This window comes from Phacochoerus africanus, chromosome 9, assembly GCF_016906955.1.
Source record: "Phacochoerus africanus isolate WHEZ1 chromosome 9, ROS_Pafr_v1, whole genome shotgun sequence".
Classification (NCBI taxonomy): domain Eukaryota; kingdom Metazoa; phylum Chordata; class Mammalia; order Artiodactyla; family Suidae; genus Phacochoerus; species Phacochoerus africanus.
Window position 1 is genome coordinate 1792133 of NC_062552.1, and position 11434 is coordinate 1803566.

Below are 11434 nucleotides of genomic sequence, written 5' to 3' on the forward strand. Positions count from 1 at the left end.
TCCCCTGAACGAGGCCAGGGATCCAACCCACGTCTTCATGGATCCTAGTCAGGCTTGTTATTGCTGAGCCACAACAGGAACGGCCGACTTTTTTTTTTTTTTAAACCAGAAACCACCTTTCACATTCAGATGCTTGGACTTTGTCTCTCATACCTTTGAAACCCCACTGGGTGGTAGAACCGGAAAACCCCAAACTCCGTGGACCAGACATTTATTGTACTGAGAGGTGCGTCAGGTCACAAAGTTGTTGAGAAAACGGAGTAAAACACGGTCCTTCCTCTTCGAGCCGTTCAGATGGATGCGAAGGAGACTGTGCCTCACCGTAGTGGGTGGCCGTTCTGCCGGGCACATACGCAGCGAGTTGGGAACAGGATGGAGCGGGCACCGTGGGGCTTGGGATGGATTCGGGGACTGTGAGTTGAGTGGGGTCTTGAGGGAGGAGTCCAAGGTCCAGAAAGAGCCAAGTAGGCAGAGTCACTGCGTGTGAAAGGGCTCCTGGCTCTTCTCTGGGGGCAGCGGGGGTGTGGGCTGGAGCGGCCGGAGGAGGCAGGGTCGCGTTCACTGGGTCTGGCGGGGCAGGGCTGGAAAGAACCTTCGGGCGGTTCTGGGGAATTTGTGTTTTATCTCTTGGGCACAAAAGGGGGAGCCATTCTAACTGGATAAGTAACAGGATTCATTCAATCACTTCCTTCCCTCTTCCCCTTTTTCCCTTTCGAGTTAGGAAGTTGGCACTTAGGATGGATTGGCTGCAGAAGCGGGGCAGGGGTGGGGGGGGGGACAGATAGGAGTTGGCTTCAGGGACTAGAGCACAGGCAGGTGCGCCTAAACCCAAGCAGTGGCAGCAGTGATGCTGGTGATGCCAGGAGCTAATTAGCGACCAGGGGGATTGGGGGACCAGGACAAGAAGGGGGTTCCAGGTAACCGTTAGTATTCTGACTCAGCTGGATACACGGTGGGATAATTAACCAAAAGGGAATACGGGGGGAGGGACGGTCAGGTCCTGGGGTCCAGTGAAGACGGGTCTGAGTCCGGAGGGGCTCGTGGGGCTGGTGAGACATTAGGTGACAATGTTTAGGAGACAGGTGTGCGATGTAGGTGCTGGGCGCTGGACGAGGGTGCACTGGCCTGGCCACACCTGTTTGGTGTGGTCTGAGGACAGAAGCTAAGGCCACACCAACCGGCATTTGAAAAGAAGGAAAAGAAAAAGGCACCGAGCCAGGAAGACGGAGAAGAGGAAGAGCTGGACGACGGGCACCGAGGTCTGGGCCTCGGCTGCTGGCGCTCGAACAAGTGGGGGGTTAGAATTGAAAGAGGCCCCTTGTCACCTCCGATCCAGAGTTACCTCAGTGGCAGTGGGACAGACACCAAGGAGAATGGGATTCAGGCCGACAAAGCCAGGCGGAGGCAGCTGTCTGCGGGCATCTTTGGAGAAACTCTGCCGTGATGAGTGAGGGCGCGCCGGCTGGAGCTGCAGGGAAGCTGGAGGAAGGCTGTGTTTAAAGGACAGAACAGCGCTGAGCGAGTCATCTGCCTTCTGAAGAGTAACAATCAGAAACAACTAGTAAAATACAAGAAATGAGGACATTTTCTGACTTAGGGGAAAATCTACACCGAAAAAGGATTCTTTTGTCAAGAGCACAAGAGTGAAGCAAAGCAACCCGGCCTATTTCTAGCTTGATAAGTATTTGTTGTTACTTTTGGCCTTGAATCCAATGGCTAAAATAAAATTTGCACTTTGCAGGAGTTCCCCTTGTGGCGCAGTGGAGACGAATCTGACCGGTGTCCCTGAGGACGTGGGTTCGATGGTCATGGCCCTGGAGGAGCTCACTTTCTAGTCTGGCCTGGAACCACTTGGATTTCAGTGGCATTTCAAAATGCAACGAAGAGCAAGATGAAGCAGTACCTGTCGTCTGGGGTGGGCCTACGGCTGACTCTGGGAGCCCTGCCCTGAGGCCCCAGGTAGACCTGGCGGTTTGGGTGCAGAAACTGCAGAAACCATGGCAGCGGAAGGAGACAAAGGGCCCTCGGAGATGCGGGAGAGTGAGGTTTATTCCCCGCTGGTGCGGGCTCAGAGGAGCCACCGCCAGAGTCTGAGCACCAGGCCTTTGTTCTCTGCAACGTTTATACATTACAGGCTCTTGCTTTTCCCGTGTGAGCAGCCCGGACCTCGCCCTTCCCCGAGCAGACAGTGCTCCTGCCTAAGAAACTGAGCATTAAGGTGACGGAAGCGAAGCTGATAAGCAATGCTTGGAGCGCGATCAGCAGGGCTGCTGGCTTGGACATAGGGCACGTAGTTGCTACACAATTACAAGAAGGATGGTGTGAGGCCAGCATAGCTGAAAAGGCTCGCAGCTGCTTTTCCAGACAAAGGGGGTTTTGTCTCTTAGTTAAATCTCCTACTTCAGTTTGACCAGAGCGGTCCTGATGGGGCCCTAGGGCAACAGAGCTTCCTTTTTTTTTTTTTTGGTCTTTTTTTAGGGCCACATCAGCGGCATATGGAGGTTCCCAGGCTAGGGGTCTAATCGGAGCTGTAGCTGCCAGCCTACACCACAGCCACAGCAACACCAGATCCAAGCCGAGTCTGTGAGCTACACCACACTCAGGGCAGTGCCGGATCCTTAACCCGAAGAGCGAGGACAGAGATCAAGCCCACACCCTCTTGGTTCTTAGTCGGATTTATTTCTGCTGCGCCACGATGCGAACTCCAACAGAGCTTCTAAAACTGGCAAACAGACAAGAAGTGTGTCAGGCAGGGCTCAGCCGTCTGGAGGCCAATTTCAGCCAGTCTGTGCTGTGCAGGGAGCACCAAGACCCCCCAGATGCTGGGGCCCTGCCCCACCCCGACCCCAGGAGCTTTGGGGATGGGATGGGGGTGCTGGATCAGGACTTGCTTTACAGAGCGGTGGCAGTGGAGATGCAGGAGGGGGGACTTCTCGGCCAGGTTGAGGGCTCAGTGAGCGGGTTGCCCTTGAAGACACACGATTTCCCACAAAGGGCAGGTTTAATTGCAGAATGCAAGGCCTGGTGTGCTGACCTGCGGTGAAGACAGCTGGAAAGATGGGTTTATTCCCGTCAGCTGAGAACTGCAGCTCAAGGTCTGCACGGTGGCCACGTGCAAGTTCCCGCGTGGTGAGGGAAGGAGAGGACTTTACAGACGGGAGTGGACATCGGGTGGACTCAGGAATCAGAGCTGGTGGCTGTTCTCTCGGACAAGGAGGGGGGTCTTTCTCCTGTTGGGCTCGGCTGCGGACGCAGGCGTGAGCGCGCCCCCTGCTGGTCTCCCGGCTCCATGTAGCCGAGGCTTCCGTTCGTTCTTGTTCAGCAGATGTCAGGGGACAAGGCAAAAAGGGACGTGAGCTATATCGGTTCATTATTCCTGCCCGGGGAAGGGGGTCAGCACGTTTTCCTTCTCTTTCAACAAGCAAGCAGTTCCAGCACGTCCTAGGCGCCCATGCCTCCCGAGGTAGAGCAGTCAGTGCCCCTGCAGGAAGGGACAGAGGGCAAGGGTTGCAGGAAGGGCTCTATCTTCGGGTCACCCCACCACAGCTCCTACTTCCTCTCTCTCCCCAGGACTCTCCCGCTCCACAGGCAGTGTGGGGCCTTCACGAGGGTCTGGGGACTGCCCACCCTGTGAGCTGAGCCGTGGAAGAGCAGAGTCCCTAGCTCATCTGCAGTGTTATTCTTGGCTGCCTTGATGTTTGTGCATCAGCTTTTTTTTTTTTTTTTTTTTGGTCTTTTTAGGGCCACGCCTGCAGCATATGGAGGTTCCCAGGCTAGGGGTCTGATCGGAACTGGAGCCCCTGGCCTACACCACAGCCACAGCAACGCCAGATCCAAGCCAAGTCTGTGACCTACACCACAGCTCACGGCAATGCTAGATCCTCAACCCACAGAGTGAGGCCAGGGATCGAACCCGCAACCTCAGGGTTCCTAGTCAGATTCGTTTCCGCTGCGCCACGATGGGAATTCCAATCAGCTTTAATAACTTTATTGCCTGAACCATTTATTCATGAAATGGCAGCCAGGATGTGCCAACTGCTGTGCCGACTAATTATTTCATTCATTCCACACTTGTACTGAGCGCCTCCCATGGGCTAGGAGCTACACTAAGGTCTGTGATGTGAGGGTAGGGGACACGGACCCCAGTCTCAAGACACCAGGGAGATATTGTGAGATAATAGGGAGAAAGCGTAACTTGGTGTCTGCTGCTGGCTCCTGGCACAGGGCTCCTGGAACCCTGGTAATTTCCTGAGTGATAAGAACGCTGGGAGGACCTTTTGTTCTAATATTTGGTCTTTGACCCCAGTTCCTGATGCAGAATCATGAGCCCCTTATAATTTCCTGGGTGAAAGGAGTGTCTTATTCTAAAGAGGTGACCGTGGGTGGCTCCTGGAGGAGGGCTGATCCCCGCAAAGACTGAGCCCTGATGAGAACCTCGGACCCTTCCGCCTCGTCCCACTCTCTTGAGAAGGCAGAAGGGCCAAAAGTGGGATTAATGATTGACCCCTGCGTGAGGAAGCCTCCCAAGAGTCTGGGGCTCAGAGAGCTTTCAAGGGGTGACCACGTGCATGAGGGGCGACGCACCCCAACTTCTCAGGGATGGATGTTCCTGTGTCCCCATCTGACTGTTCATCCGTATCCTTTATCATATCCTTTAATAAACAGGTAAATGTGTTTCCTTGAGTGGTGTGGGCTGGTCCAGTGTTGCCAAAACTCAGCCTCTGTTCACCAGTGCTGAAGAGAAACATGGAGATAGAGTCTGGGGTGAAGGGGAAAAAAACGTAGCCTCATGACTGTGCTGGGCAAAGGGGGCCACAGCAGGCTGGTGCCCTCAGAACCATGGCCTCCCTTAGGCACGCATAGGGCCATAGATAAAACTGTAAGTCTTCGCTCTTCTTTACTTAGGGACGCTTTCCAAGATCATCCGCGTTGGTATCAGACAGTCTAGGACTGACTGCGGTGGTCCTTGGGGTTACTGCTCTGTGTCCCTCTTTCTGGAATGAAAATGCTCACGAAGGAAGGGAGCTTTGGGGGGTGCATCTCAGAGAGCCAAGCACCGGGCGGCTTGTGTCCTTCTAAGCGGGAGGTAATCCCTTCTAACTGCATAAGCAAGAGGGAGAAAAAGCGGGAAAGCACCTGTGAGAGGGTGGCTGAGCGGATGCAAACGAAGTTTAATGTGGCGGAGGGACCTCACAAGTTTCTGCCGCAACGATAGCAAATTAACCAAGCCCGATGGGGGAGGGGGTCATGGGACCCTCTGGTTTGTGATCAAATGAGACAGAAGTTGTGGGTAAACTAGGAACTTGGCATTGTCACCTTTGGGTGACAAGCCCTTCTTAACCTGTGGGATCATACACTATCTCCAGGTGCAACGTGTTCGAATTGGGTTAACCTGTAGGACGCCCCGCTGTTGTGGGAAAACCTCGAGCCCATTTGGTGACCGGAAGTGTCCCAAGTGAAGTGGTTTGCATGAGGCATTAGGGAGACACACAGGAGAGAAGCCCAGGAGGAAAGAACTGGCTCTTTCCCGGAACAGGGGACGACTGAACAGGGGTTTTTCCCTTACACAGACATGCAAACAGGTGAAACTGGATGTGACAGGTGCTGTATGAGGCTAAGCCTAAGGGGCAAGAAAAAGAAGCAGCAGGAAGTCTGGTTGGGGAATCCAGAAAGGTCCCGCGTCTACCACTTGGCTGAGACCTGAAGGGTGAGGATGAGCCCAGATGACAGCGGGCGGGAGGGAGCCCCAGACGGGGAGTGTGCGTGATGGAGGAGGCGGCTCACTATGGCTGGACCACGAAGTGTGAGGCGGTTCGGGCCGAGCATCCATCAGGGGCCAGTACATTCGCATGTTATCTTACAGGCTGCGCAGGCTCTGCGCAGGTCGTGTGGTCACGCAAGCGGTTGTCGCTGGGGGAGCCTGCCCTGCAGCGGCGCAAACAGTGGGATGCAGAGGGGCAGGGGTGTCGGTGCTGCAGGGGAGAGGCAGCAGGCAGTGAGGGGGCCGTGGCCTGTGGTGGAGCGCCTGAAAAAGGAAGGGCTGACTCGGGAGAACCCGGCCAGGTCCCAGCGGTTGTTGGCTGGGTGGGTGAGAAAGGGAGTTCCGACCTGACTTTCAGATTGCTGAGTCAGACCAGCGGCTGAATGGCTGTGACCTTGCTTTGAAATTGTTTTGCTTTTTCCTGGGAACAAATGAGGTTAGCAGCGAGGGATTATCCCCCACTGTTCCTAAGGGCTGGGAAAAACAAAAGCAGTATACATTTGCACTGAGGGAGAAGATGTAACGTTAGCCAAAGCGGCTCCACTTAAAGCCTCTTTCTTTACAAAGCCCGACCTGAATTAAAACACGCACACACGTGTCTTCCAGATGATCGCTCAGGATCACAGCCTACAACGGGCAGGGCTCTTCTCCAAACCTTCCCCTTGTTCAGGTTTAACCAAAAGAGAGTAGGCTGGAAGTGGGAGTGAATAAACCAGGTTCCCAGGAACACAGCTCTCCGAAGAGCAGGAGAAGCAGTTGACTTAGTTAGAGCTTAGGTGAGAAGCGCCAAAGGGAAGATTGAGCGGAATAGGAAAGATTCTAAAATTCATTCTACAAACAATAGAAAGACATTCAAGCTTTTTGAGTATTGTGGACAGAGAAAAAAGCAATGCTTTATAAAACATAATTATCCATGATATTTGGAATGGCCAGAAAATGGGAAGGTCCACGGTGGGGAAGTAAGTTAAGAAACTTAGAATATGCCACTTATGAGGTGATCGAGGCCTGACTCAAATTACACATAATTCGTCATTTCTCAAATCCCTCTCGCCAACTCCCCACAAGCCAGACACTGCAGTTTGATGTTACCTTTTCCAATCAAAGGCAAACCTCGCAGCAAAGAAAAGTCCCGAACCAGGTAGACCACCGGTAAATTCTAACACTAATCCTTCTCACATTCTTCCAGAACATTAAAGAGGAAGGAGGGCTTCTGAACTCACGCCCCCACATCGGAGCAAGATGAAGACATCCCACGAAAATAAAATTGCAGAACAATACTCCTCATGGATATTGATGCAAGAATTCTCAAAAATCCTAGCAAACTGTAACCAACAGCATATTAAAAGGATTCTACAGGAGTTCCCGTTGTGGCGCAGTGGTTAACAAATCTGACTAGGAACCATGAGGTTGCGGGTTTGGTCCCTGCCCTCGCTCAGTGGGTTAACGATCCGGCGTTGCCGTGAACTGTGGTGTAGGTTGCAGATGTGGCTCGGATCCCGCGTTGCTGTGGCTCTGGCGTAGGCCAGCGACTACAGCTCCGATTCGACCCCTAGCCTGGGAACCTCCATATGCCGCGGGAGCGGCCCAAAGAAATAGCAAAAAGACAAAAAAAAAAAAAAAAAAAGGATTCTACATCATGACCAGGTGGGATTTAGTCCAGGAATGCAAAGGTGGTTCAATGCAAGAAAATTTATCAATGTCATAACGTCACGTGAATGGTATAAAGGGAAAAAAAACCACAGGATCATCCTGTGTGAAAATGAATTTAAAAAAACCCTCATTTGCAGTGAACTCACTGTCCCTTGCAGACCCCAGCAGGAGAAAGGTTTTCTCTTTGCCCGGCAACATCCCAGCCAATGAGCAGCTGCCCTGCCCCTGCACGCTCACTCTCCTCCAATGGGCTTTGCTCCAAAGCCGGCCCCTCTCTCAACTTTACTCTGCAGAAGAATGCACCTCTTTTTTGTTCTCTGAAACTGCCTGTCCTGCACCACACTGTGCATATCCCAGTTTGCAAGTCCTCTTCTTTTCATGAATACACCCATTTTCCCGGTAAAATAACAGGCTATTTTAAGGTTGACAATCTCAACTCAAAGAAAAGGTCTTTGACAAAATCCAACACTCTTCCATAGCAGTAACAATCCTAAAACACCTGGAAAACGAGGACTAGAAGGAACTTCCTCAAAATGATAACGGCCATCTATGAAAAACCCACAGCAAACATCCTACTCAGTGACGAAAGCCTAAAAGCTTTATCCCAACATGAGAAACAAGAAAAGATGCCCATTTTCACTACTGCTTTTTTAACAACATACTGGAATTTCTAGCTAGAGCAATTGGAAAAGGAAAAGAAAGAAGTGATCAAAATTTGGAAAGGGGAGTTCCTGTCATGGCTCAGTGGTTAACGAATCCAACTAGGAACCATGAGTTTGGGGGTTCGATCCCTAGCCTCGCTCACTGGGTTAAAGATCCGGTGTTGCCATGAGCTGTGGTGTGGGTCGCAGACGCGGCTCAGATCCCGAGTTGCTATGGCTCTGGTGTAGGTCAGTAGCTGCAGCTCCTGTTGGACCCCTAGCCTGGGAGCCTCTGTGCACCACTGGTGCGGCCCTAAAAGGACAAAAGACAAAAAACAAAATAACAAAAAAAATGTGGAAAGGAAGAACCAAAATTATCTTTATTCACAGATGACATAATCCTATATTTAGAAAATCCTAAAGAATCCATTAAAAAGCTATAGATCTAATATCCAAATTCAGCAAAGTGCACAATGAACATGCAAAAACCAGCTGTGTTTCTACATATGTGTAGTGAACAATCTGAAAAGGAAATTCAGAAAGAAATTTCATTTACAATAGAATTTGAGATAATAAAATACCAAGGAGTAAAATTAACCGAGGAGGTGACAGGTTTGTGCACCGAAGACTACAAACCCCTCAGGAAAGAAATGAAAGACGATCCGAAGGAACGGAAAGATAACTTGTGTTCACAGATAAGAAGACTTAATTGTCAAGAAGTCAATACCGCCCAAAGCAACCTACAGACCCACTGCAGTCCCTATCAAAATTCCAACAGTGTTTTCTTCCAGAAAAGGGAAAGACAGCCCTGGGGTTCATATAGAGTCACCAGGGGCTCCCAATAGCCCGAACAATTTTGAAAAAGGAGAACAAATTCAGAGAATTCACACTTTCCCATGTCAAAACATATTATGAAGCTACGGAAGTTAAAAGTGTGGTACTGACATAAGGACAGACATGCAGACTAATGCAGTAGGATTGAGAGTCCAGACATAAATCTAGACACCTAAGGTCAACTGATGCTGTGGCCACGTTCCTTCAGTGAGGTGGGAAAGACTCTCCTCTCCCTGCATGGCGCTGGGGCAGGTGGATTTCCACACGCAGGGTGACGTTTACCCTTCCTTCGGATCACACACAAACATAACTCAAAATGGACCGACCACCTCAAGACAAGAGCTAGGACTCTCAAATTGTTCCACCAAAGCAGAGGAGTAAATATTCATGACCTTGAACTTGGCAATGAGCTCTCACATGTGACACCAAAAGCTCAAGGCAAAAGCAAAAAGTAGATAAATTAGATCACATCAAAAGTAAAGTTTTTCATGTATCAAACGACATTATCAAAAAGTCAAAGACATTGGGAAACCAAGCTCGAAGTGGCCAAAATGAATTTTCCTGTGAAAAGCAAACAGGGGTGCTGAGGAAAAGAGGAAGTATACAGCTGGCTTCACTACCCCCTTGCCTGGTTGCCCCCCGCTTCCTCTTGCATTTCTTCACAGTAGGGGATGAACTGAAAACTCTGGGAACCTCTAGAGGTGATGTTTCTTGCTGATGCTAACTCTTTTTCTTTGTTTTAATAGCACCACCTCCTCCTTAGACTCAAGATACAAACACGGTTCCATCTTCTGGGTTTTGCAGTAAGTGCTCCACCCCCACTGCCAGAGGAGCTGCGGGTTCTGTGATTTCCCTTTTTCCCAGGAGCTCTTGCTGCACCAACCTCTGGCGCTGACTGCAGCGCAAAGGCCAAGGGAAGGAGGGCAGCTCCGCCTCCTCCCGCGGGGCGTCCCTGGCTCGCTGAACTTCGCTCATTCCTCCTCGCGGCCACCAGAAGGTGCTGTCGCGTCGCGGAGACCAGGATCCAGGCGCGGCCCCAGGTCCTGCCTGCACCTGCTGGTTTTCAGAGGCGAGGGCGCCTCCTGGTCGCTCAGGGCTCAACGCTGCGATTCCCACGCCAAGGACTAGCGGCTCCCAGGCTGCTTCCAGCACCCGCTCCTCCGCAGCCACCGGGTCCTTCCGGGGATCCACACCACCCGGAGGTCTGGCTGTTTTCCTTGTTAGTCCTCACCAAACACAAAGGACGTGAACCCACCTGCCCCCGACGCCCGCACAAGAGCGTGGCTCACCCTCCTCGTAAGGAATTCCACCCTCCGCGATTCCGGAGGGCCTGCTCCTACCGCTCTCACTTGGTCTCGTTTACTTTCTGGGACACAAAGACGTCATCTCAGTGAGCCTCACGAGAAAGGAGGAAAAGCAACACCACATTTCATCTTTGAGGCATTGGAGTGCCTTGGGAAACGGCCGCAGCACGTCCTCCAGGACCTCCCCCCCGGGCTCACAAGACACGACGGCCTGTCCGCTGCTGCACGAGGGCGTGTCAGAGAGAGGCTGTGTCCGCCCTTCTGGACCCAAGGAAAACAGCAGCAGCAGGCGGCCCGCCCCCCGCTCTGGTGCGCAGACAGCGGCTGCAGTTCTTTTCGTTAGGAACGTTATGACGGCCAGGCACACCTGCCTTCTGCTCTTCAGGGCCATCCCAGGACACCGGAAATAAGGGGTGTAGAGTTTGGGGAGGCTCCTTGGGTGGGTGGCATGGTGGATGGGCTACTAAATGAGGTGGCACAAGCCAGACAGCGCTGGAGACAGAAAAAGACAATTAGCCCAAACTGCACACCAGCCGCCCTCCCCGACACACCCACAGACTCCGGTTCAGTACGTCTGCTTTCCAGAGGATCTCCTTGGACTGGGACTCTCACCCCTCGTGCCCTTTTTCCAGCTTCCCCCAAAGAAAACATCTGGCCAAGCCACAGAGCGTCGCCATAGGAACACACCATTCCCATCACCCCAGGGCCCGACCCTCCTGATGCCCTGTCGCAGCCATGCACCTCCAACTCCTGGGGACAACTAGTCTGTTCTCCGTTTCTAGAAGTCTTATCTCAAGAGTGTTACAGAAACGGAATGGTACACTCTGGACCCTTTTGGGATTGGTGTTTTTCATTCAGCATAATTCTCTGGAGATTGGCACTGACTGTGGGGTGTATCATTACTTTGTCCTTTGTATTGCTGAGTGGTGTGCCGCCTACCTTCCGCTTTTACCCTGGACACGCGCCTGGGGATGGAGGAGGCAGGAGGGCACCTCTCTTCCCAGCGCGGGGTTCCCACCAGCCACCTCCCCCAGAGCCACCGGATCCTGCGGGGACTTGAGGGGCGGGGCGCGCGTGTGCCCAAGCCCGGGGGCGGGGACAAGGGCGGGACGAGGCGCGCGCAGCAGGGCTTAGGGGAGGGGCGGGGCGCCAAGGGTGGGAGGAAATTCTGAGTGGTCCGAACAGAACCAGGACCTGGCGAAGAGCGCGTGGGGTGGGGCTTAGGGGCGAGGCGGGCAAGGGGG